Source organism: Macaca thibetana, chromosome 3 (assembly GCF_024542745.1).
Source record: "Macaca thibetana thibetana isolate TM-01 chromosome 3, ASM2454274v1, whole genome shotgun sequence".
NCBI lineage: Eukaryota > Metazoa > Chordata > Mammalia > Primates > Cercopithecidae > Macaca > Macaca thibetana.
The window spans coordinates 161,006,945-161,032,824 of NC_065580.1; the positions used below are offsets into that span (position 1 = coordinate 161,006,945).

Here is a 25,880-nt window from a genome sequence, read left to right on the forward strand (position 1 = left end):
GAGCAAAATCTGTAATGAAGCCCGATATAGTACATTTTACAATTAAAATATTTCAAGTCCCCCAAATTCATGGTAAGTGCAAATAGGACTTTTATTCCTCTCTGTCTGTCTGTCTGTCTCTCTCTCTCTCTCTCTCCCCCCTCTTCCCTCCCTTTGTCTTGTGTTTTACCAAACTGTAGTTTAAGATATACGAACTTCTGTCCCTTGCACACACTTCAAGTTGCCTTATGATTGGGGATGTCTAGCAGCTAAAGGGTAGAAAGCTATGAGAAACTGAAAAGGAGCTTTGGCCACAGTTAAAGTAAAAACAGAATTGCAGAATTTATACAATTTGTCTAGCTAATTAAGCAAAAATCCACAAGACAGAATAGCAATAGTGAGCTGAAAGAATGTGCCCAATGGGATACAATTCATCATTTAAACCAATTCTGGTTTCCTATATCAGCTTTACTGGTTGAACAGGCATAATTCCCTGAAAATCTGTGGTTAATGTCTCAGGTTGAATTAATGCATTAAGGAAATGTCAACATTTTAGCTGTTATGTAGCTTTGTTTCTTATTTTTATTTTTATTGTTTTGAGATGGAGTTTCACTCACTTTGTCGCCCAGGCTGGAGAGCAGTGGTGTGATCTCAGCTTACTGCAGCCTCCACCTCCCAGGTTCAAGTGATTCTCCTGCTTCAGCCAACTGAGTAGCTGGGATTACAGATGCATGCCACCACACCTGGCTAATTTTTGTTATCTTTGGTAGAGACGGGGTTTCATCATGTTGGCCTGACTGGTCTTGATTTCCTGACCTCAAGCGATCCACCGGCTTTGGCCTCCCAAAGTGCTGGGATTACAAGTGTGAGCCACCACTGCTTTTTTTTTTTTTTTTTTTTTTTTAGTAGAGATGGGATTTCACCATGTTGGCCAAGCTGGTCTCAAACTCCTGACCTTACATGATTGGCCCGCCTCAGCCTCCCAAAGTGCTGGGATTACAGGTGTGAGCCACCACACCCAGCCTACTTTGTTTTTTTAAAAAACAAAATCTCCCAGTGCTTTGGGAGGCCAAGGCAGGAGGATTGCTTGAGGCTAGAAGTTCGAGATCAGCTGGGCAACATAGCAAAATACTGCCTCTACAAAAAAAAAAAAAAAAAAAAAAAAAAGAGAGAATAAAATAAGCTGGGTGTGGCAGCACGTGCCTATAGTCTCAACTACTTGGAGGCTGAGGTGGGAGGATCACTTGAGCCCAGGAGCTCGAGGCTGCAGTGAGCTGTGATTGTGCCACTGCACTCCAGCCTGGGTGACAGAGAGAGACCTTGTCTCTAACAACAAAAACAAACATACCAAAACAAACAAACAAACAACAACAAGAAAACAACCCACCCAAACCCCAAAAACTAAGGGCATGAGTTTGCAAAGAATCAGATAGGACTTCACATGACTTTGCCAGTCTCTGCATCTTGCGCCTGTGCTGAAATGAGCTTATTTATATTCAAGTGTGAGGCCTGAGGTTAGGGCTTGTCTCTAACTCAGTTTCTGTACCACCACAGAGCTGCCCACCTCTCTTGCCCACTGGCTGGCTTGACCCCAGCCATGGCTTGTGCTGCTCCTGCAGTTCATTGCTGCCATTGTTGCTGCCTGTACTACAGGCCAAGTTGCTCTCCATGCAGTACTAAATTGGCTAGAAGAAGATTCACCTGAAGAGGCTGGGGCATGTATCTAGAAAGCACGGAGAAACTAAAACCCCCTGTTGCCAACTTTGCCTAGCAGTAGGTGGTGGATAGGAAGGGACTGGCTAATTAGTTATTTTCCTTTCTCCACCTCATGCCCCGCCCCACATACAGTTCTGAGATGCAAGCATCCATGTGACCTTCCTGAAGACATTATATGAGATCAAGCCATCATCCAGGCTATTATAAAGCAGCTCAGTAGGCCGGGCACTGTAGCTCACGCCTGTAATTCCGGCACTTTGGGAGGCCAAGGCAAGTAGATCACCTGAGGTCAGGAGTTCGAAACCATTCTGGCCAACATGGTGAACTCCCGTCTCTACCAAAAATACAAAAATTAGCTGGGCATGGTGGTCTGTGCCTGGAATCCCGGCTACTTGGGAGGCTGAAGCAGGAGAATCACTTGAACCTGGGAGGTGGAGGTTGCAGTGAGCTGAGGTTGTGCCACTGCACTCCAACCTGGGCAACAAGAGCAAAACTCCGTCTCAAAAAAAAAAAAAAAAAAAAAAAAAAAAAAAAAAAGTAGCTCAGTAACCCATGCCCTTGTGTTTGGTCTTCCTCTTCCTTGCCTCACTGGTCTCCCTCATACTTCTGCTTCCCCAGGATTGCACTTGTCAGTGAAGTCTTAGCACATAAACGTGTGCCCCAGGCTCTACTGTCCAGGGAAACGTGGCCCTAGAAAGCAGAGCTTCTGATGGGTTTTGGTAGCAGTAAGTGGATGGTGACAATCTTTGACATTCTGCAGCATCACAATTACAAAAACTTTTATCTGAAGCTAATTAGGATGAGGTAGAGGAGGAAGCCAAAATACTGACTTAACAAGACACTGAGACACTTGATGCATTTTGGAGCAATAATAACCCTAAGGACTTGGATGTGGGCGGTAACTTTTGAAGGCATTGGAAGCCTTGCAAAAAGAAAATAACAAGTGTAGGGCAGCTAATTGCCACCTTGAGGCCCTGTCTAAAAGCCAGAGTATTTCTGAAGTCACTTGAGAGGAGGTTCTCATCTCTAAAACCCGCAGGATAGAAGGTTCTTAAACCCAGGGTCTCATTATAAGGGTGGCAGAAATGCAAAAGAAGCAAGATGCACAGCCTCAACAGCTCCTCAGTGTCAAAGTAAAGACCTGATGGGAGAGTAGACCACCAAGACCTTGGATGGTGATGTTTGCATGGCCAAGGCTGAGAATATTGTAGCCCTCAATTCCCTGAAGCTTCCTGGCTGGCAGAAGCTGTTCCCAACAACTTGGGGAGAGAACAGCCTCCTCTTCCCAGGGCATTAGACTATGACCTCACCTGGAGGTGCTCCACACATTGACCATTGTTTTTCTCCAGACATGTCTCCACTATCTCTCATTATTTCCTGGTTAACAACCAGAGTCAGGCCTGGGCACAGCTTCAATGAGGAAGTACAATCCCTGCTCCAGGAGAAAACAGTCTATGTGTTGAAGGCTTACAGGAGCTGGCAAGCATGAATTAGCAAACACCTTGTAGTAGCGTATCTTGAGGGTGTTAGATCATCATGATTACCTGGAGCTGCTCCTAATAATCTTTTGAGACAGCTCCATGATGTTTAGATAGGATGATGGCTGCAATTGATAAGGTGGAAATGCTGGAGCATATCGGGCATTATTTTGAGAAAAGGGCTAAGGCTCAAGCAGTTGGGAATGTTAGAATGAATTTACTATGTAAATCCTGAGAACCTGCCACATCACTGTGTTTCCTGAAAAAGACCGGGAGACACTTTTGCTATGAACGCAGCAGGAATACGCAAGTGAAGGGCTCACTAATATCTTTGAGAAGCTTAGTGTCTGTCTTCTGTAGGCAGGGGTAGTGGGTACAGACACTTCCATGGAACTGAACTTCTTCTTCTTTTTTTAATAGGAATCTCACTCTGTCGCCCAGGCTGGAGTGCATTGGTGCAATCCGGGCTTACTGCAACCTCTACCTCCTGGGTTCAAGCAATTCTCCTGCCTTAACTGAGATTACAGGCACCCACCACCATGGCCAGCTAATTTTTGTATTTTTAGTAGAGATGGGGTTTCATCATGTTGGCCAGGCTGGTCTTGACCTTTGACCTCAAGCAGTCCTCCTGCCTCGGCCTCCCAAAGTGCTGGGATTACAGGCATGAGCCACTGCACCCGGCTGGAACTGAACTTCGTTATGTCAATGGGGATGGTGAGATTCCAGAATTATAAAACTGGATGACAGCTCGTAACCACCAGAGGCAAGGTGGCCATAATGATTATAATTGGAAGCAGTGCAGAATAGTACTTAGGATGCCTCAACCTTCAGAGATTTGTAGCAATGGTTAAGAGATCATGGTGTTCCTAGACATGAGACAGAAGGACAGCTAACTAGGGTGTTATTAAGATTGTATAATAAGAAAGAAAGCTGGAGAATAGAAGGTTGACATCAGTCTCGGTTTTCAAATGTAAGCCAGCTTGAAAACTAGCTTGAAGTAAAGTTTTCAAACTGACTTATTAGGTTGATGCAAAGGTAACCGTGGTTTTGGCCATGACTTTTAATAGCAAAATCGCAATTATTTTTGCAGCAACCAAATACATTTGAAAACTGAGTGAGAGTCCCCAATTTTTTATTGCAATGACTGATGCGTGGATTGAGGGGAAGACTTAGGCCTCCTTGAAGAACGACCCTGCTATTTTCCACAGTATACATGAAAATTTGTTCTTCTAATCTTCCCCTTTAAGGAATTTGCAGCCATTTCCCCAAGTAACTAGTGCCGGAGAATGGGGACAATTCAGACTTTTTGAGGATTAGTAATACACAAGGTTTGAGCTGATACTGACACAGGAGTTAAGAAGAAATTACTTAGGCAGATAGTGAGGATATGGATGCCCTCAGTAAGGTTTTTCCTTTAATGAAAAGCAGCCCCAAATCATTTTCTAACAAAGAGCAGCCTGTAAAATCAAGCTGCACATGGTGAAACCCCGTCTCTACTAAAAAAAATACAAAAAATCAGCCGAGCGTGGTGGCAGGCGCCTGTAGTCCCAGCTACTCAGGAGGCTGAGGCAGGAGAATGGCTTGAACCTGGGAGGCGGAGCTTGTAGTAAGCCAAGATCGCGCCACTGCACTCCTGCTTGGGCGACAGAGGGAGACTCCATCTCAAAAAAAAAAAAAAAAAAAAAAAATCAAACTGCAGACATAGATGCTGGCAGCTGTGCCAATCATGTTCAAGATGAGTGTACGGTAAGGAGCAGACAAGATGACCCAGCCAAGGGGAAAGTTTATTTGCATAATAAGATTAGGGTGGGGTGGTCAGCCTTCCCCAGTGGTATGTAAACATCATACCTGATTGAACCAATCTGTGAGCCCTGTGTAAATCTGGCACTGCCTTGAACCAATCTGTGAGTCCTATGTAAATCAGGCACCGCCTCAAACCAATCTGTGGGCACTATGTAAATCAGACACCACCTCCTCAGGCCTGACTATAAAATCTGGCACATCCACCCCCAGCAGGCCTTTTCCTCTCAGAAGTTGCCTCTCTCTCACTAGAGAAAGAGCTGTTTTCCTTTCTCTTTCTTTTGCCTATTAAACTTCTGCTCCTAAATGCCTCATGTGTGTCCATGTCCTAAGTTTTCCCCGTGTGAGATGACGAACCCCAGGTATTTACCCCAGACAACGTAGCCACTTCAATACCAAGGGATCTTAAATGCCTTATGCTGTCCCTCCCCACCTGCCCTGTCCCCTGTTAGATTGGCAGTTTTAGGAAGTCAGGTGATAAATAGAGTTGTACCCCAAGTCTGTTTCACAATGGTTGCATTTGGTCCACTGGGTCCAAAAACTACCCTGTGGTTATTTATCAGGTCCCCAAATATATAATTGGGATAGATATATTTAGTGGTTGGCAGAACTCCCACTTGTGAAGTAAGGAACATGGTGGGAAGGGCCAAGTAAAATATCTGCAACTGTTCTTTCCCCATTATTCAAGATGGTAATCAGGAATAACAAGGCATTCTAGGAGGAAGTGCAGATATGATTGCTGTCATCAAGAACATCAAAGCTGCAAGGTGGTGGTCCCCATAATATCTCCATTCAGTTTACGCACTGTGTCCCTGTAAAAACCAGATAAATTATGGCACATGCTATTAGGTGATAGCCCCCTTGAAGCTGTTGTGCTGGGTTTGCTATATTTACTGATGAAGAGCAACACGCATTCTCAAACTTCGTATGTGACTATTGATCTGGCAAATGATTTCTTCTCGACCTCCATCAATAGGGGGACTCTGCAGTGGTTGGCCTTTCTGTGGCAAGGACAGCAGTATACATTCACTGTCTGCATGTCTGCAGGGATGTTGATCATACTGACAATCTGCTGAACATTGCTCTGGCTCACCTATTAGTGACATCATGCTAATTGGACTTACTGATCTGGGAGTTGCAAGTATCATAGATGCCCTAATACAGGGCATCAACCTGGGATGATTTTAAGCCCCAGGGGATATTTGGGAACATCTGCAGATATTGTGGTTGTTATAATTGGTTGATGTGAGCAACTGGCATCTAGTGGCTAGAGTTCAGGGATGCTTCTGTACACCCTACAACACAAAGGATAGCCCCCAACCCCAGCAAAGAATTATCTGTCCCCAAATGCCGATAGTGTCAAGGTTGGGAAACACTGTCCTAGAAGACCCCTGTGTACCCGTGGTGGGAGGTCAACTCTATGCAAACTCAGGGGTCTGTTACATCAGTGAAGTTTCTAGGAGTTCTGGGGCATGCCGGACCATCCTTTTTAAAGTTAAAGGATAATTGGCATATAACAGGCTCTTAAAAACATTTGCTGAATGAATGAGCAAATGAACAGCTTATAGAAAAGTTCCCTGTGCAAAGAGAAGGAGGCTTGAGAGAGAGAGAGAGTTTCCCAGAGGAAGGCAGAAGTTTGCTGTGGCCAGAGGCCAGGAGAGGGACTGGAGGTGCGGCCTGGGAGAAGGCTGTGGTTTATACGGTTTACATGCTATTCCTTTAGACACCGCCCACAGAAGGTGGAGGGCAAACAAGTGAGAGACAAGGCCTGGTTTGTATTCTAGAAAGATCACTTTAGGACTGGTTAGAGAGGTTTTCCTGAAAGGTTATGAGACCAGAGTCATTCAGACTAGTCTGGCCCCCTTTTTTTTGCAATAGTCTGGGTGGGAAACCTTGGACACCTGTTCTGGGTCAGAATGGAAATAAATGGAAGAAACAGATTCCAGAAGATTTGGGAGAAAAAAATTATCAGGAGTTGGTGACTGAACTGAGAGTGTGGGTAAAGGGAGAAGGGGGGATAGAAGAAAACTCTCAGTTATCTTGGTCTTTGGGTAAATGGGGAATGCAGGAAAATAATACCATTTTAAACGGCATTTTTGAGAAGGTTTTGTTCCGGATATTTTGTAATTTAAAGATATGGGGCTGGGCACAGTGGCTCACACCTGTAATCCCAGCACTTAAGGAGGCCGAGGTGGGCGGATCACTTGAGGCCACCAGTCTGGCGAACATGGTGAAGCCCCATCTCTATTAAAAATACAGAAACTTGGCTGGGCATGATGGTGCACACCTGTAAGCCCAGCTACTCGGGAGGCTGAGGCAGGAGAATCACTTGAACCCAGGAAGCGGAGGTTGCAGTGAGCCAAGATTGTACCACTGCACTCCAGCCTGGGCGACAGAGTGAGACTCCGGGGGCATACAAAACAAAACAAAGACTGGGGGCATACAAGATATACAAGAGAAAGAATCCAGTGGGTACCTGGAAAAACAGGGCAGGTTTCAGCTGAAGAAGGAGACTTGGGAGCCTTCCTGTGATGGGTGATGTTTGAAGTGATGGATTGCATGAGAGCATGCAAGAGAAGAAGCTAAATGCTTCATGTGTGTTATTCTGTTTCATCCTCAGCCATGTGGAGAGGAATATTGTCTCCATTTTATAGATGAAGAAACTGAGGCTCAGAGAGTTTATCTAACTCAAGTTGACAAAGCTGATGATGGATAGAACTCATATTCAAACCCAGACATTTCTGCCTTTACGGCTTACTCCACCACCTCCTAACTTACCTTTATTCAACTTCTTTGAACCTTTACTTTAAAATGCCATGGGTCGCAGTGACTCATGCCTGTAGTCCCAGCACTTTGGGAGGCCGAGGTGGGTGGATTACTTGAGGTTAGGAGTTCAAGACCAGCCTAGCCAACATGGTGAAACCCCATCTCTACTAAAAACACAAAAATTAGCCGGGCACGGTGGCGTGTGCCTGTAATCCCAGCTACTTGGGAAGCTGAGGCAGGAGAATTGCTTGAATCCGGGAGGTGGAGGATGCAGTGAATCGAGATCATGCCACTGCATTCCAGCCTGGATGATGGAGTGAGAACCTGTCTTAAAAAAATATTCTGTGGATAGCAATTTATCAAAACCACCACTGCATTTACAAGCTGGCCCAGCTGGCCCACTTCTGTAGGAAGTGACCTATGGTCTGACCTAGACAGGTACAAAATGACATATGCCCAATATTACCCATTGCCACCTTGTTTCAAATAGCAAAAGACGAAGCAGCAAGATGAGAAGGGTTAAATAAAGGATGGTGCATCCATACAATGGACTGCCACGGAGCTGTACCACGAGTAAGAAAGCTCTCAGGGAATGAATCAGAGAGCTCTGGAGTATGTTGTTAGGTTAAACAAAAGCAACGACAAAATCCAGTGTGTCAAAACACTGTGTATACTATTCTCTCTTTTGTGTAAGAAAGTGAAAATAACATTTGCTTGTATCTGTGCAAAGAAACACAACAAATATAAGATACTTATTGAACTAGTTGCTTACAAAGGCAGTGAAAAACAGAGCAGAAGGGCACAGAACAGGAGCAAATCTTCTCAGGGGACACCTTGTAGATTTGAAGTATGTGCATATGGTACCTATTCAGCAATTAAAACATTAAAAAAGTGGTATATTTACCCATTAGCCTCTATCTACATTTGATATTATTTCTGCCCCTGGAAAGATGGCTTATAGATTTATAATATTTCTGGCTTATGGTTTTACAATATTCCGGTACTTAGCAATCAGTCAATCAATGGATCGATTGACCATCCATCCATCCATCCATCCATCCATCCATCCATCCATCCAATTATTCATCCATGAGCCAGATGCTAGGCTAGCCACAGGTGGAATGATTGAGAAAATTAAAGGCAGGCATAGTTTCTGCATTAAGTCGAGATAGAAAAACAGAGATTAGTCAAACCACCCTACAAATATGCTAAAAATGTCAACCATGCTACAAAAAGTATATATATATATAGACTGAGTTGTTCTGGGATGGGGTAGGCAGGGCATGTTAGGAAAGGTTTTCCTGAGGAACTGGCGTCTGCGCTTCAGGCAATGCAGGAAGTAATAGGCAAAGAGAGGGAGGAAAGGTGGAGGGAACAGTATTTGCAAAGGCTCTGAGGTAAGATGGAGCATGATATCTGATGAACCCAAAGAAGGTCTGTGTGGTTGCTGTGTAGGGACTGAGGAGATGGGGCTGATATATTAGAAAGGGAGGGGTTACAAACATGCAGGATCTTGTCAAGCATGAGGGTTTTTGTGATGACAACTGGATTGGAACCCACTGGAGAGGTTTAGACTACAGTGGAACAATATGATCCCATTTATTTATTTATTTATTTATTTATTTATTTATTTATTTATTTATAAATAAAGGCATCTCACTGTGTTGCCCAGGCTGGTGTGCAGTGGCATGATCTTGGCTCACCGCAAACCTCTGCCTCCTGGGTTCAAGCGATTCTCCTGCCTCAGCCTCAAGAGTAGCTGGGATTACAGGTACACGCCACCACACCCAGCTAATTTTTTGTATTTTTAGTAGAGACGGGGTTTCACCATATTGGGCAGGCTGGTCTCAAACTCCTGATCTCAGGTGATCCACCCACCTCGGCCTCCCAAAGTGCTGGGATTACATTTATGTTTTAAGAGGACCACTGAGGACTCTTTAGAGAATGATGGGGGCATGTAGCAAGAGTTGACTCAAGGAGACCAGTTGGATGATCCATCGTTAAAGAGTAGGCAAAATGTGACCTTCACTTGGACCAGGGTGGACGTTAGGGTTAAGAGAAGTAGGTGGATTCAAGAGAAAACGAAACCAAGAAGACCAGGTGATGTGTTGTATAGGAGCGAAGGAGAGAAGTTGTCAAACATGGACAGGTTTCTGATGGGTGCAGTGGAAGAAATGGGGTTTCCATTTCCTGAAAAACAAAACAAAACAAAACAAAAAACCCACACGTTAGGGCAGGGTGTTTTCTGGGGAACATGTTGAGTATGAGGGTTCCTGGGCTTTCTGACAGTTGCCTGTTTTCTTCTGGTTCCTGTGAAGCTTTAGCTGTTAATCTTCCTTCATGTTTCATAATTCCTTTGTGTTTTTGAAAGGCTGCCCTTCTATTGCTGCTCTCTTCACTGCTTCCGTATTTACAGGGATCTTTTTTCTTTATTTTCTCTTGGCCTTCCACAGAATGATTTTGGTAACTTGAGACTACCTTGGGGAATGCAGCCATTATATTTTCAGTCCCTCTGTGTGGCAACACTGCCACTGATATTTTCCCAGGTCCTCGGTTTGGTAGTGCTGGGTTTTTTTTTTTTCCTTCTCAACTTTGAAAATACAACACTAACACTGTTTTTTGCATCCATGGAAGAAGCAGTGGCATCACTGGAAGTTTCCTAAGGGGAACACTTTTCTGTATGGAAAGGAAAGGGTGGGAAATTGCTTTATGATTCAAAAGCTGGCATAAACATTTGTTATTATTATTATTTTTTAATTGTGGTTTATTCCTGTATAACTTATCCAACCATGGAGCCACATTCAGTCAGGGGCATTGTGACCTCTGTGGGGAAACAGAACAACCTGAACACCTGATGCAAACTTTCTGGCCTGAAGGCAACTCCAGTGACTGACTTCCAACAGGTCTGTAAGGACAGCTTGTTTTGAAGTTGTGTCTGCTCCTAGCACAGGTCCCGCAAGGTCCATTTTTCAAGGAATGAATTATTTCCATGTTTCTGAATGGAATGGATAGCTAAACTTTCATTTGGTTGGTAGTGAGGTATAGGCATGGAGAGATGACAGTTGGTGAGAGAATGAAGCATGAGAGTTTAACAAGGGCCTGGGCGATCTCAGATTGCTGACCTTCAGGTGTTTTCTATTGGGCACTATGGAGGATATGAGAATGGCCTCAGATCTATGACAGCAGGTGGCATTGTTGACCAACAGCCCTAGCTGCTGTGCTCTGAAATCCATCACTGATTGGCCCGAGACCTTGCTTTTCATGACTGAGCAAGGTGGGATACCCAGACAGGCCTGTTTCTGGGAGAGGTGAGATGCCTCTGACTGTGGCTTGAGGCCTCCCAACTGGCCTTGCAGAACTTCCTGGAGAAATGCACTGTAGTTGAAGAAGCATCTAATTCACCTTGCTTCCTTCCCTCTCTCCTTCAAGGAGGTCAGACCTACATGATGGTCTAACATCTCTGGTAGCCTGCTCCTCATGTTCTCTCTGTTGTAGACCGAATGTCTTTCCCCCCAGATTCATATTTGAAACTCTAATTTCAATGTGACAGCCTTTGGGAGGTGATTAGCTCATGAGGGTGGAGCCTCATGAATGGTATTAGTGCCCTTTAAAAATACTCAGAGAGTTCTTTTGTCCTATCTTGCCATATGAAGATGTAACAAGAAGTCAGCTGCCTGCAACCCAGAAGAGAGCCCTCCCCAGAACCTAACCCTGCTGCTGGCATCCTGATGTCCAACTTGCAGCCTCTGGCACTGTGAGAAATCATGTTCAGCTATTTATAAGTCACCTAGTCTATGATATTTTGTTATAGCAGCCTGAATAAGAGACTTATAGGCACTTCTCTTAATAAATTACTTGTGCATTGAATCCTGCCCTGGTTTCTGCTTTTCAGAAGATCCTGACTTGATTAAAGATTCAGAAGATCCCTTGATTTTAAAAAGTGGCTGGGCACGGTGGCTGACACCTGTAAAATTCCAGCACTTTGGGAGGCCGAGGTGGGCGGATCACTTGAGGTCAGGAGTTTGAGACCAGCCTGCCAACATGGTGACATCACGTCTCTACTAAAAATACAAAAATTAGCTGGGTGTGGTGGTGCGCGCCTGTAATCCCAGCCACTTGGGAGGCTGAGGCAGAATTGCTTGAACCCAGGAGGTGGAGGTTGCAGTGAGCTGAGATTGTGCCACTGTGCTGTAGCTTGGGTGACAAAGGAATATCCTGCCTCAAACAAGTTTTAGAAGGTACACATGCAGTCCCACTGTCTTACCCCTTCTATCTTGTGTTCAGCCTGGTTCGCATGTTTACGTTACATGTCTGACTTCTGTAGGTATTTGATTTTATTTCCTAGGTCTTGTATTATCTTTCATAGAATAGTAGAGATAGAGAAATAGGGAAGGATTGACAAATTAGGAAAATATGACTCAGTTGGTGTATTGGTCAGGGTTCTCTAGAGGAATAGAACTAATAGAAGATATATATATGTGTGTGTGTGTGTGTGTGTGTGTGTGTGTGTGTAGTCTGAGTCCCAAAACTGAAGAACTTGGAGTCTGATGTTCGAGGGCAGGAAGCATCCAGCATGGGAGAAAGATGTAGGCTGGGAGGCTAGGCCAGTCTTTCCTTTCACATTTTTCTGCCTCCTTTATGTTTGCTGGCAAATGATTAGATTATGTCCTCCAGGTTAAGTGTGGGTCTGCCTTCCCCAGCCCACTGACTCAAATGTTAATCTCTTTTGGCAACACCCTCACAGACACATCCAGGATCAATTCTTTGTATCCTTCAATCCAACCAAGTTGACGCTTATTATTAACCATCACAAGTTAGATGAAGTTGAACTTTTTGATCTTTTGAAATTTATCAAATTTGGGTATCGTTCTCATTCAACATGTGAATGACCCATCTAACTTTTAAATTTTAGCAATGCATTTAATTTTTTTTCTATTTTAATTTAACTTGTGAGTCTACGGAGTTTTCTCAAAATTAGAAAGTTATAGAATTAATGATGCATTTTGCCATTTATTAATATGCATAATTGTTGAATAGCCAAGTTCTCTTCAGTATTTGTAAAGCCCTGGGTTTTATGTCCACTAATTCTGACTCTTCCCTTGGGAAGAGGTGGATTAACAATTCCCTTTTGGTACATGGTGCACATGTAGTAGAAATTGTGATGTGACTTCAATAAATAACCTTCTGAAGTTTCCAAACAACAAAAATAGCTTCCCAACAACAAAAGTAGTTTCCCAGCTACTCTTAGCATTTCCAGTAATGATTTTTATAAAAGAATTTTCTCTATTATTTCTTTCCTTCAAAGCAACTCGTCAGCTCAATTATTCTCCTTGATTTGGGATTTAATAGAATCTAAGCTTTGTTGTTGCTGTTGTTAGCCAAAAAGAGATGACCACGCTTCTTTCAACTTGGGAGAACAGAACCATTAGACAGAGTGGATTTTCTCCACCTTCGAAAGTTTTCCCTCCACAAAGAACATGAATACATCCAGGACCAACTACATAATTTTTAGGGCTCAGTGCAAAAAGAAAATATGGATCTGCTTGTTGAAAAAGCAGAGAAAAAATGCTGCTAAAGGTACTAAAATACAAAGTTTTTCTTTTGGTTTTACGAATCTCTTCTGCTCACGTGCATGCTCCACTGTCCCAGGTTCAAAGGTAAAATTGGCAAGAATTTCCAGATGGCCACAGCAGAGCATGAAACCAAGCTTGGGACTCTTCTGAGTGTGGGACCCTGGGTGTGACTACAGCAGTTCCCATGGAGCTGGCCCTGGATACGACTCACCAGCAAGCCACAAGCAAACTAGAAGCAAGAGGGAACATTACCCCTCTTCCCTCTGGAGTTTCAGGTGGAGGTGTGGGCAGGGATCGTGGTAGTTGCCTGAGTCTGGGCTCCCAGGTGACATGGAAGGCACGGTGCTTTTTATCTGATGTGGGAGAACAGGAGCAGTTTTTCTCTCTCTTCTTTGTTCTTGGCTCACCTGGGCAGTGGCTTGGCCACACTGTCTGTCTTTGTGGAGAGAAGGGGAATGACTTGTTCATGACGGGCAGTGGTATTTTGACTTTCCATTGTAAATACTTTATGTATATGTCTCATTTTATTTATTGAGTGCTGGCTCTACGTTGGCTTCTGTTCTAGGTGTTGCTGGGATCTTCCTGTCCTCAAGGAGTTTACATTCTCATGGTGGGGAGGCATGCAATAATCAAAAGGGAGGAGTGGACACAATATAAGGAATGTCAAGCCTGGGAGTGCTATGGAGGAAAGCAGGGTGGAGAAGGGATGCGGGTGTCAGGGCTGCTGGTTCATAATTGTCAGTAGGGAGGTGAGGGAAGGTCTCACCAAAAGGTGACGCTTGATGACGAACTGAAGAAGATAAAGAAGGGAACCATGCTGACCTCTGGGAAAGAGTGTCTGGGACAGTGACAGTCGATGCAAAGATTCTGTGGTGGGAACAGATAACTTTGTTCTTCATTGACCTTGCATGAGGTTTTGGTGTGATTTTAGCATGCGAAGATCTACATGAAAACATTCTTTCCCTCTTTTTTAAGTAGAAAAGCAGTACTTCTGGTACTGGCTGGGTGCAGTGGCTCACACCTATAATCTCAGCACTTTGGGAGGCTAAGACAGGAGAATCGCTTGAGTCCAGGAGTTTGAGACCAGCCTGGGCAACCTAGGGAGACCCCCTCTCTACCAAAAAAAAAAAAAAAAAGAAAAAGAAAAAGAAAAATAGTATGCCCCTGTCCTTGCAGTTAAAGATGAACAAGGAAGAGTTCCTAAGCCTTGATTGAATGTGGCTTCATCTCCTCCAGCAGCCACACAGCTGGGCTCTGACATCGAAGAACTACAGACAGAGCTCTCTTATTAAAGGACATTTCTTATTAATGGCTGACTTCAAAGCAAACTTTAAAAAAGTCCAATCGATTTCTCATTTATTACATTTTGTTTTGTAAAAGATTTTATGTCAGTGATTGCAGAATGAAGATGCCAATAGTAAAATAATTGGTTTATAAATGGAAAGTTAATCAGGCGTTCCCCTTTACATCGTCCTCTCCAAGGTCAGGGCATGACTGAAATGCAAAGAAAATGCGTTTGTACAGCAGGCAGATGATAGGCTCACGTGGAGGGCTGTTAACCTTGGGGCTTGGCTCCTCAAGTGTTGAAGCAAATGGCTTGATGAGCTTCAAAGGCATGGGACATTATTGTACCTGGGAATATAAGAATGGTGTCTGCAGTTACATTAATTGGGATAACAATTATGAAAGCTTGAGAAGCCTCAAATTTCAGAGCCCACTCTAATCCCCAGGAAGACTTTTCCCTGGGTGGATATAATATTGCTGTTTTCCAGGTGCATTCCTAAGATGTATTACATTTCTCAGACTTACTTTGTATAGGCCACTGCCAGGGGCAGGTTTAGGGGTGGCCAGAAGATTCTTTGGTTTCAGCCAGGCATCTCTCTGCCTCCCTGGAGTGTTCGTGTACTTGGGGAAAGCCAGAGTCAAAGTAGACTTGACGTTTGTCTGGAAGCATGAGCTCCATGTCCCGGTTTCAGTGAAACAAAAGGCAGGAATGCAAAGATCTGTTTCCTGGAACTGTTCATATTTACACAGTGATAACGTATTTCTTCATGTTGTTGACCCAGATGTAGTCATATCTTGCCTGGTGACTGAGTCTGCTTTGTTGATTGTCCGCTTTGGAATTTACTGGGCTTCTGTTGAACATGGACTATGTTTTCCTGGAAAATAGAATATTAAAATAGTTGACAATTATCCCATAAGTGGAGCTGCGTTCCAAGAACAGCAATGTAGGTAATCCTACCTGATTCACCTCTAGCTCTCTACTTTGAATTTCTGTTGGTGGCAACAAAGCTTTCATGAAAAACAACATCCTTCACCTTTGAAAGAGAAAACTTCCATTAAAAAGAAAGGCAGGCAGGTTTTTAAAAAGTTATCATTTAAGGCTCTTGTCTGATCCTTACTTTAGGGGGAAATCCTTGCAATGTAACAAAAATATCAATGGGTTTACAGGAGCGATTCCAAACTCCTTGCAGAAAAACTCTTAGATAGCATTTGGAAGTGTCCTTGCGGCAGAAGTATATTGAATAACCACGGTCATCTCGATCAGTGATGTTTCTGTATTCACATGGGCCTTGACTTTTGAAGCCTTTAGAGAAGGAAGAGTTGGCATATGTTAGACACCAAAGTTTTTGCCAGCTGAACGTGTCATTCTTTCCTTTTTCTCTTTACAGGAAATGTTAAGTTATTAAATTCATTGATGTTTCCTGAAATGATATTGCTATTTCCCATCCAAGGGGCCATAGGGGTGGGCCTCTAGAACATTGTCCCTAAAGGTGTTCATGTGATGATTCCAGCACTTACATCCTCCAGATCTTTCTTTTCTTTCGGGCAGTGGCACAGAGGCGTTAGGTCTGACACGAAACGCAGAAGCATGCATAGCCCTTGCCCTGATCCTTCCCGCTAGGAAGCCGTTTCCTTCCCTCCAGACACCACTGCCAGTTTTGGACAATCTCCTGCTGATGTTGGTATCATAGGGGACAGGGAGGAAATGGGACAGGAATGTGCTGGAGCTTCTAGCCCCTGCATTTCTACTTGATTGGCCAAAAGTAATGGGCAGACACGGCATTTTGGCTGATTTTGGCACAGAAAATGAAGGGAAGCTGGGCAGGACATGCAGCACAGACCCATGCACTTCATCCATAAAGAAAAAAGTATTTCTTTAAGTTAAATTAACTTCAGAAGCATGAGCCAGGATGACTCAGTTGGAGCTATGAGGTTCCCAGTTGTTGGCTCTAGTGTTACAAACCGTCCCTTACCTCTGTCCTTTCACTTTAGCTCCTTCTTCCCTGTTTCAATGTCCATGGGTCTGGAAATGAGTTCATATCTTGTCTGAGAATTTCTACAACTGCCAGAGGCTCACAGGTTTGTTGGAAGCTCACAGATGAAAGCACCTGAAAGCTTTTATTTCTCCGCTAAAATGTCTTCCCCGAGGACACACATATAGTGTCGTTGTGAGCTTTAATCTTACTTCCTAATCCTTTTTTTTTTGGACAGGGTCTCATTCTTTTGACCAGGCTGGAGTGCAGTGGCATAATGTTGGCTCACTGCAACCTCTACCTCCTGAGTTCAAGTGATTCTCCTGCCTCAGCTTTCTGAGTAGCTGGGATTACAGGCACATGCCACCTCACCTGGCTAGTTTTTGTGTTTTTTGGTAGAGACGGAGGTTTCACCATGTTGGCCAGGCTGGTCTCAAGCTCCTGACCTCAAGTGATGCATCTGCCTTGGCCTCCCGAAGTTCTGGGATTACAAGTGTGAGCCACCACATCCAGCCAATCATTTTCTTATCACAGAGAATAGTTTTAATCACTGGAAAACTGCCAGCTTCTCCAGGAAGCCAGATCTTTTGGAAATCATGCAAAAACACCAATAGCAATTACAAAACTAGCAACACAAAACGGATTAAAAAGTCTTAATGTAGATCTATTTCTATTGGCTTTTTTGACAGTAGCTGAGAGGGTCCTTACTTCTCAGGCAGCAGCTACCTGGCCACAGGTTGGTCACACTTGTGTTTGAACGGTGGGCATCACTCAATCTGAGACAGTTCATGAGGAGTCAGAATGGTCTTTAAGGTTCTTCTTTATCTCTTCTTCTGCCTTTTGACTGACTCCACTCTTCATCTTCCAAAAGAATAATCCAAGGGATCACATCCTTAGGGCACACTACTGTGCACCCCACTGGTCAGCACAGATGTAGGGTGGAAGGATCTGCGGTGACTACTGGCTCATTGAGGAGCTCTAGTTCGCTCTGATTCTTCATCCTCACTTGGCAGCGCATAGCAGAAAGTCTTTTGCAGACAGGCAGTGTCTCCAGGGGCCTCCCAGGATGGCTTACCTTAGAGAATTTGCCAGGCTTGGGTTTGGCCCCAGGCTGGCAGGCTCAGAGAGGATTGGGTCAACACATTAAGAGATGGTTTTTTTTTTTTTTTTTTTTTTTTTTTCTCTCTCTCTCTCTCTCTAGCACAGACACACGCTTCTCTCATGAGACTCAAGTGTAAAACCAGATCTCCAATTCATTGATTTTTCACAAGAAATATAACTGTAGAGAGCCTGGATTCTCAAGAATGCCAGGCAGGTCTAACTACCTGGGGAATGAAATCACAATCAGAAAGAAGGGTGATCAGCTTGGATTCAGAACTGGGGGTGTCAGTGGTAAAGGCTCAATCAGAATAATGGATGCTTTCTGCAGTGGGTTGAATGGTGAGCCACTCAAAAGGTGTGTCCACCCGAACCCTATAAATGTGACCCTATTTGGAAAAAGAGTCTTTGCAGATGTAATTATGTTAAGGATTTTAAAATGAAATCATCCTGGATTAGGTGAACCCTAAATCCAATGACAATTTATAAATTCTATGCCCTTAGAAGAGAAGAAGGCCATGTAAAGACAGAGGCAGAGGTTAGAGTTAGGAAGCTACAGGCCAAGGAGTGTCAAGGATTCCTGACAGCCCCCAGGAGCTAGAAAGAGGCATGGAATGCCTTGTCCTTCAGAGCCTTTAGAAGGAGCTAACCCTGATGATATTGGATTTTAGATTTCTGGCCTCCAAAACCGTGAAACCATACAATTGTTTTTAACCACTCAGTGTGTGCTAATTTGTTATGGCAGCTCTAGGAAATTAATACACTCTTTCATTTAGATAGAGCTGCCCCTGGGCCAGGCAGCTGGAGTCCTTGGGCCAGCCCCTTCCCTGCACCATGCTTCTATGGGGCCTGCCAACATTTGTGCACAGGCTGGGCAGCTTCCATGGCTGGCCACTCTAGTTTACAAGGAGCACATTTTATCTTTAGACATGGTAATCCATCCCCATGGGAGGATTGCTGGACTGGGATCTATTCTTTCTCTTAAACCTGCCATTTATACGTATTGTCTGATGGTTTTACAGCTTAACTCTCTGAGTGGCCACCTTATTCCCCAAATGTTCTTGGGGACAGTGATGTGATAAAGGTGGAAGATATACTTCTGCAGAAGTGTATTTCACAAGGACTCAAAATACGTGTTTGCATGTTTTACGTCTATGCACATTTTCCCATGAAATCTTGCCAGCCCGGATTGATTCCAGGACTTGTCTATTCTCCTGGGGCTTTAGTAGTGAAATCGATGTGTGGTACAGAGTCCACCTCATCAGTAGTTACTGGGTACTGAATAAAAGAAAAAGCAGAGGTAAGGTTCTCTAAGGTTGGGTGTAACTTTCTCTCCAGGGCCAAGCCCATCCCTCCGGTATTCTTCCAAGAAGATACTGATTTAAATTTCTTTCCTAATTAAACATTTTCCTGAGAAACATGTTTCATGGAAGATGGGATGCTTGTGCAGATAGGAGTTGCTCTTCTGGTGATGAGGTGGGATGAGGGTGGTGTGGGTTTGGGGAATGCATGCGCACAGGTGTGGGGCTATCACATTGGCTGCAGGAGTGGGGAAGGAGCCAGCAGGAATGACCAGAAAGGCCTGGAATACGCATGAGCAGTTCTGACTGTCTTTGGTAAGTGACATGGAACCATTGGAAAGGATTAGGCTGGGTAATATCATTATCAGATTTGACTGTTTTTTAAATTAATCCATTTATTTATTTATTCATTCATTCATTCACTCATTTTAGAGATAGGGTCTCACTCTGTTGCCCAGGCTGGAGTGCAGTGGTGCAGTCGTAGCTCATTATAACCTCAAACTCCTGGGCTCAAGTAATCCTCTTGCCTCAGCCATCCGAGTAGCTGGGACTGCAGGCACCCACCACCATGCTCAGCTAATTTAAAATTTTTATTTATTTATATTTTTTGCAGAGACAGGGTCTTACTGTGTTGCTTGGGCTGGTCTTGAACTCCTGACCTCAAGTAATCTCCTGACTTGGCCTCTGAAAGCACTGGGATTACTGGTATAAACTACCATGCCCTGCCGGACTTGAATTTTTGAAGTCCATGTGAATGGGTTGGGGTGGGATAGGGTGGAGGAGGCAGGGAAAGCAGCAAGCAGACTATGGAAGTGAATAGGAAGTATCGATGTGGAATTTGGTCTTGAGTTGTAAAGCTTTAGCATAGTCCACATTTCAACTCATGCCCCGTTGCCTTTTCCATTCATCTTGCAAAGATGTCGTGAAGCATCTTTCAAAGATGAGATAAAAATAGAAAGGAACATGCAAAAGCAGTAAAAAATAGTATTATAGCAGCTCATTCAAAGTGACGTTTCATTATCCTGGGTAAACCAGTACAACTGACCTTTTCACACAAGGCAGCTGGGAGTAGGAGCAGGAGGAATGGATAGGGGTGGGAAAGGCAGTGTCCCATGGACTGTATCACTCGGGGCCTGACCTTGCAACCCTTATAGGAATCTGTGATCCAGATGCCTTGTTAGAGCTAAAATAAATTTTATACACAATTAAACCAATGTTGCTTACCAAGTATTTTTGGAAGGACGATTATGCTTCCATAACATGTATTAAAACCAAAAATAGACATAAAAAGATTCAACAATTGGGAAAGAAGTGACCCCGCTCTTCCAAGGATCTAGGGCCACTTTCACCCATCATGGCATCTTATGTTTCTAGCAGTAGGCATGGCACATGGTGGCTGCCCATTACATTAAAAATACAATGACTGTAGGGAGCCCTCAAAGCCCATTAAGGATTTTTTAGCTGTTTGCCAGGGTACAATTTTTTTTCTTTTTCTTATGTCACACAACTAGAATTATTCAAGCTGAATGTAACTAATCAAACACTGGCCTTTACAAATACAAGGGACTTCGACCCTGTACTCTGGTTGTGCCTGCATATGCCTGCCTGTCTTTTTCTTGGTTATTTGAAAACACAGGCTGAACCCTGAGCTTGGGACCCATTTTCCCCCTTTCTCCTTTTTTTTTTTTTTTTTGGTTAGCTGAGATTGGGAAGTAGAATGCTGAATAAATAGAAACTCACTCCGGGGGCTCAGGGCTCTTTAGAAGGTAATTCTGACCTCCAGCCACTTACAGAATATTGGTAATTTGACCTCGACTTGATTTCCGCATAAGCTGTCATTTTATACGCTCAGAGAAAGCAAGAGAGGACATAAACGAAGAGGATATATTTCTAGTGGCACACTAAAACAGAATCAGTTACCAAAAACTATCCTTGCTGAAGTGATAACACGTCATATATTTTATTTAACTTTTGTTTGCAGTTATATATCTTGAGCTTCTATGGGTTCCAGTACACAGTTTGTAATAACTTTTGGGGTTATAAAATTTTACCTAATGGGCTAGCAGCCTGGTATGTAAAATTAATTTGAATTCATATACTTATAAAGTAAATATATAATTGTTAAATGGTTAAGATATAATGTAACATTTTTCTCTGATTAAAAAAGTAATGTAAGCTTATTTTAATAAATTGGGAAAATACAGAAACGTGCTGGAATCACCTGGAACTCATCACTCAGCTATAATGACCATTATTTAAAGTATTTCATTTTTTTTGTGGGGTCGTTAACAGGATGAAATGAACTGATATACGCTGAGTGCTTAGAACAGCCTGGCACATAATAAGCACAATATGAATTTTTTAGGTAAAAATAAAGATTGAAAGCTTTCTCAGTGCCACGGACTGTGATAAGGACTTTAAATGCAGTATTATAATGATGCTAAGGGATTGGTTGCTATTATCTCTACTCAAAGGTAGGAAACAAACTCAGAGAGGTGAAGGGACTGTTCAAAGTCAAGAGCTGATAAGGCAGAGCCAGGCTTTAAGAGAAGCGTGTCTGATCCCCACCTGACTCGTCACCACGTGCGATGCTGCCTGCAAATGGAGCCTGAGAAATGGCTTCGTTCTGTGAATAAATGAGCCAACGAATATTCGCTGAGTGTCTGCCATGAGGTGACAGCTTCATAACACACTTGGACAGATGACATTTATAAATAAAAGACTTATTTACACTTGAATGTCGGTTCTAATAATTCGTGTGAACTGTGCTCTGCCACCTTCTCTGCATTTACTAGTATTAAAAGTAAATAAAGATGTTCATGGATTTCACCCCATTTGAATTTTGAATTGAGCTTCTTTAAAAGGTTTCAGTGATTACTTACTACTGAGTAGCTGACTATCTTCCTTAACCTTATGGATAATTATTTGTATTATGGATCCATTAATAGGATTCAATACATTAGAGTTCTTCTCTCTTGTTGAGTATTCACTCACCTATGTGTCTGATGCAGATTCGAGTTCAACATGATCGAAGATGGAAGGTAGAAGGCAGAAGGCATGTGTGATCCATTTACCTTGGACAACAAGTACATGGTCTACAAGGTGTCCACATTGGCCTCTGGGAACCACGGACAGGGCCAATGTATAATCACGGAGTTGTGCAAGGATCAGCATCCCATGTTTACACTGACACTGCAAGTGAACAGGTAGGAAAGGTGTGTTGGTGGAGAAAACAGGTAAATTGCCATGTAATGTATTATCCAGACCAAAGCTCTTTTTAGAATAAAAAGAGAGTGCTAATAACAATTTTGCCAGGCATAAGTGGGACTGTCCTGGCCAATGGGGTGATGGCCACCCCCACCTACAGTCTACCAGGATGACAGAGCACTGGGTGCAGACCTAGGAGAGGTGGGGAGGAGTGGCACGAGGTCCTTGCTAGGGCCTGTGACAAGAGGACAGGCTGGAGCTGTCTGGATGGAGGTCTTGCTGGGCCACTGTTCTGTCCTGATGTGTGTGTTCTTAATGCTCTTGTGAATGGAGGCATTAGAGAAATCCTGTTTGAAGGTAAATTCTAAGTCTTCCAATTTGATTAATCACCATAACTCTCTTTGTAATTTCTCCGGGTATTTTTCATTTGGAAGCACACTGTTCTTTCTGCTGACACAGCAGCATTGACCCAGCCTCCTTTTTGGGGAGCCGACACTATTGAAATCAGGGGTAAACAAGCTTGGTTTAATGACAATGGCCATCAGTTGTTCATTTATCTCATAAAATTATTCTTATCAAAGGCTGTGTGTGTGAGTGTGTAGTTGTATGATGTGTAATGAGGTACACAGGTAGGGATGTGTGTGTGTGTATGATGTGTAATTAGGAAGTATGTGGGAAGGGGTGTGTCTGTGCAGATGTGTGACATGTAATGAAGAGGTAAGTAGTGGTGTGTGTGTGTGTGTGTGCGTGCAGATGTGTGATGCATAATGAGGAGGTAAGTAGTGTGTGTGTGTGTGCGCGCAGATATGTGATGTGTAATGAGGTAAGTGGTGTGTGTGTGTGTGTGTGCAGATGTGTGATGTGTAATGAGGAGGTAAGTAGTGGTGTGTGTGTGTGTGCGCGCAGATGTGTGATGTGTAATGAGGTAAGTAGTGTGTGTGTGTGTGTGCACGCAGATGTGTGATGTGTAATGAGGACGTAAGTAGTGGTGTGTGTGTGTGTGCGCGCAGATGTGTGATGTGTAATGAGGACGTAAGTAGTGGTGTGTGTGTGTGTGTGCAGATGTGTGATGTGTAATGAGGAGGTAAGTAGTGTGTGTGTGTGTGCGCGCAGATGTGTGATGTGTAATGAAGAGGTAAGTAGTGGTGTGTGTGTGTGTGCAGATGTGTGATGTGTAGTGAGGAGGTAAGTGGGGTGTCTGTGTGTGCGCATGCAGGTGTATAATGTGTAATGAGAAGGTAAGTAAGTAGGAGTGTGTGTGTGTTTATGCTTGCTCATGCAGTGTGTGTGTGTGCACGCCAATGTGTGTGCAGCGTGCATGGATCCAATAGGTCTGACTCTGGCCTCCTCTGAGTGGCCTGTCTGGTAGGTGCCCTCTGTGGGCTCAGCCTGGCCTGGTACTTGTATTCAGACCAGCGGGAAGAGACTGTCAGAAGAAGATGGTGACAGGTGAGCTATTTGAAAGCCATGACTATAGAAAATGCCAGAAAGAAAGAGGCTGAGCTGAGACAGGCATGAAGTTTCATGGGCTGAGCCCCCTTGCCTTCCTCTGGCCAGCGTGGGACTGTGAGGCTTGCTGCAGGGCTGCTGGAGTGAGAGAGGTTAGAGAGGGCTGAAGGAGCCACCCTAAAGATTCGGAAGAATATGAAGGAGGACAAAAAGGCATCAATGGCCATAGCGAAACACATTTAACTTTAAAATTCTGGAAATATTCACTCACCCTTTAAATCTAAAGGGTTGAGATTTTTCCAAAGATAGCCAATCTGCCTTCGGGGCATGTAGCTCACGGTAAGTGACCACATTGGTCTCATGGTCTCTGTTTTATCCTGATTACCACCCTCATCATCGCGTCTTTTTCTGAAGTGTACATAATGTAGAACTGGAGTTTATTTTTACTTACTGCGTTTACTGAATAATTTAATGTTTCTTAGTCTTCACTTTGAAGACAATGGCAATATCCTGTATTCCTTATTCACCAAAACCCCCAAATAAAATAAACTCTGAGTTGAATTGCTTTTACTTTTATAGGTCTTACATGATCCAGTGAGTTGGGTTGTCACTGGCTCTTCCCAGACGAAAGGCACTCAACTGTGTCTAGGATTGCACACAAACTTTTTGACACGCTCTGTGTACAGCACTATTTAATTGTTTTCCTCCTTTTATAACAGAAAAGTGCGTGATGGTGTAGTTTGCAATGTGCCATTTTACACAGGCAAAACATTATGATATTCAAATAAAATACATTCCAAAACTTTCACATGTTTATATTTTTTAGCGGTGGTAGGGAGTAAAGGATTAAAACACACACACACACACACACACACATTCCTTTCAATGTTAGGTTAGAAAAGTTCCCACTTTCATGTCTTTGATAGTAGTTTTGGGGCTTGCATTCAGCATTTTCCAGTTTTGTATTTACTTTTGGTCCGTTTGTGAGCCTAATGTTGGGACTGATTAACTTAAGGAGTACGATAAAGTTAATTTCTAAAATTATCAGAACTAAGTCTGTTTTAATTCATTTTACGAGCACTGTTTCTATAATGCTCAGCCCTTGGGGTTGGGGAAGAAATATGGGAAATTGTTAACACAAATCAAAGAAAAAACCTGTTGCATGTATTGCAAGTTTGGAATTGCTGACATAGAATATTACTTTATTTCTAGTGCTTTTAGAAAATTATCTTACAATAGGAAAGGAAATAATTTGGGTTTCCTTTGAGGGATGTTCTGTTTTGAGTATGAAATTTCATTTTGTCTTTCATGAATTGAGACAACAGAAAAAATGCTTTCTAATGAGATGTTTTTCCATCAGATTTAAATTATGGAAAATCCTGTCTCTCACGGAAGGATTTTTGTCTTGTTCCTTGTAGACCCTAAATTTAGTGCAGTGCCTTGGACATGTTAGATGTTCAATACTTATTTATCAAATAAAGCACAACTTTAGGTGAAGGAGCCATGGCTACCTCCATGTAGTTTGCAGGCTGCACTGTGTTTTTTACTTAGCTGGTCACTAGATGGCCCTCTGTATCCATGCTAAATCTCTATTACTATGCATGCTCATTAATGCATGCAGACACAACTGCTCAGGCTGTGTGTGAAGCGTTTGAACGGCTCAGTTTTCCCCTTTCACCGGGCATCAGTTTACAAGTCCTCTAGACTGTTGTACACCTAAGACAAAGCTGATGATGATAATATTAAGTCATCGAAAGAAGAAACAGAGAACAGAGGAACTGTTTTAATTAGAGAGGTGCTCTTCCCTATGCTGGAAATACTGGGAAAATTTTATAGTCAGCACATTTTAAAATTAGCCAGGCACAAACTTTAGCTGTTCGCATGAATACGCATCGCACAGAGTGCTATAACCCTACAAGTGTTTTTTGGGCTGGTGGTGCATTTGTTGAATGGCTTGTCTGTGACAGTTGGGAGGCAGGATCATCTGTTGTTGAATAGACAGAACCCACTCTGCTAATGCTGCTTTGTGGTCGAACTTTGAGCCATCAATGTAACTGAAAAGTCACTCTTGGCCTGGTTCTCCAGAGTGTCTGTAATAGTATTCCACCTACGGGTGTAGACACTGCCTTTAGCAGGAGGATACCTTGCTGAGGAGGCACAGAGAGATGATGTTTTAGACGTTGGGATCATGGTGACCTTTATTGTAGTCACTTTTATCCATGCGCTGGGCTATTGCAACCATACTGTCACTGAAAA

At 43.3% G+C, this 25,880-nt stretch overlaps 1 long non-coding RNA gene across 1 annotated transcript in view; it reads left to right on the forward strand.

Moving 5' to 3' along the window:
- Positions 1-14,448, forward strand: part of LOC126951567 (uncharacterized) — a 30,222-nt gene extending 15,774 nt beyond the window's left edge. Inside the window, exon 4 of the long non-coding RNA XR_007724531.1 lies at positions 14,288-14,448. This is a non-coding gene — a long non-coding RNA (uncharacterized LOC126951567). The remainder of the gene's footprint in view (positions 1-14,287) is intronic.
- Positions 14,449-25,880: the final 11,432 nt, after the last annotated feature.